Here is a 1,895-nt window from a genome sequence, read left to right on the forward strand (position 1 = left end):
GAACCCGGCTGGTGGAGGCGTGGTTGGTGGGGTTTCCGGATATAGCCCGGCTATTCCTCTTCCTGCCAAGACACAAAGGGCGCTGTCATATTTCAAATTCTATGACAAGCAGGACAGGCTATGACTTTACCTCTACAGCGATGTGTCAGCCCTCACCGCCTTCCTCTTGAGCCTGCCCGATCCGGACGCCCGTGGTTGACGAGCCCCCAGGGGCTCGTCCCCTCGCTCCGGCCGTCGTTTCTGCAAATAGAGCGATGCCTCAAAGGTAAAATTAATACCTGGGGAAAGTCCTCTTCGGAGGATAGGGTTTTTTAGCTCAGCTTATATGCGACGTGGGAAGCAGTCCAGGGGAGTCGGCCGTAATGGCCACTAGGGCGCCGTCCCAGCTCGCCTGATAAAATACTCCGTTGACGAGCTCCACGGTAATATCTGGATCTACTTTGAGTCCCGGATCTAGGGCCCTTCCAGGGTCCTCGGGTTGCGGGGAGGGGCTAAAGATTCCTTCCACGGCCCTCCTTATTTCCTGCTCAGAGGCAGTAATGCAAGTAATCTTAGCAGAAGTACGATAGAGTAAATGAAACTGGGAAAAGTATGGCAACTTACCCATTCTGGGGTTTGTACATGGAGAATCTGTCCCGCGTTTTTATGCGAAGGAACTCCTCCTCTTCCCCTTTGTACAAACCGGACAAAAACCATGCCAAAGCGACAGCGGAGTCCAGACCCTTATGACCACAGTGGGTGGCGTCATCTTCCCCGTTGTAATGCCACATGGGCCTCCCCCGATATTGAAGGGGTTGCACTCCTCGCTTTATGCATATTGCCATAACCTCAACAATTGTCAGTCCAGACTTGGCCAGCAACTTTATCCTGTTCATCAGGAGGAATATCTCCCTTGTATCCTCTTCTTGTGGGCCCCGGGGACGCCAGCTTAGGCATGCCCTCGGTGGGGCGTTGCTGAACTTGGGGAGACCCCCCGGACTGGATCCGGAAGGGGAACGTCATTTATATAGAATCACTCTAAGGGCCAGTTTTCTGGTGCGTTCTCAGGAGTGCCGGACAGGTATCCGGTCTCGGCAATGCGCCATACTTCGGCCCCGCCCACTTGATGCAGGAACTCCCCTGGGTGCGGGGGACAAGGCAGAACAGCTTCCTCCACAATCTGAAGTGTGGTTCGCAGCCTAGAAACAGTTCGCAAAGAGCGACATACCCTGCTATGTGCAGAATGGAGGCTGGGGTAAGATTGTGTAGCTGGAGGCCATAGAACTTCAGGAGCCCGCGGGGAAATGGGTGGATAGGGAACCCGACGCCCCTCAGCAGATGCGAGATGAGGCATATTCGCTCCTCCGGAGACGGGTTAGGAAATCCCTCCGCTTGTTCCCCTCCGTTGTAAGTAGCTATTCCAGCTCGGACGGAGACCATGAATGCCGGTGGAACCCTTGAGTTTGTAACTTCACCAAACCGCTGTGGGGAACTGAGCACTCTCCCCAATCCCCTGACTTAGAGCGAGGGGGAAAGTAGAAGAGTTGCGAGGGCCGGCCATGCTGGAGTGGCTTTTCACGAAGCGCTCTAGGATGCTAGCTCAAGGGAAGGGAGTGAGGTTTGGATCTGAGAACCCCTGCCCCTTCAAATAGACGGTTGGCTCGGAGGATCAAGGGTGGCAAATGCAAAAATACCTTGACTCCTCGCATTCGCTCGACACGTGGAGATGGTCATTACTGAGGCGCTGAATCCGAGGAGCACGACATCGATTGGAGACCGGACACTATTCGTCGCAACATGTACTTTGGAGTATTCGGAGAAAGAACCCGCCTTGCAATGCCGAAGACAATACTGCACGCCGGACTCATCGTCATTGAAGCCTGGTTCAAGGGCTACTGAGGGAGTCCTGGATCAGG

Source organism: Triticum aestivum, chromosome 6B (genome assembly GCF_018294505.1).
Source record: "Triticum aestivum cultivar Chinese Spring chromosome 6B, IWGSC CS RefSeq v2.1, whole genome shotgun sequence".
Classification (NCBI taxonomy): domain Eukaryota; kingdom Viridiplantae; phylum Streptophyta; class Magnoliopsida; order Poales; family Poaceae; genus Triticum; species Triticum aestivum.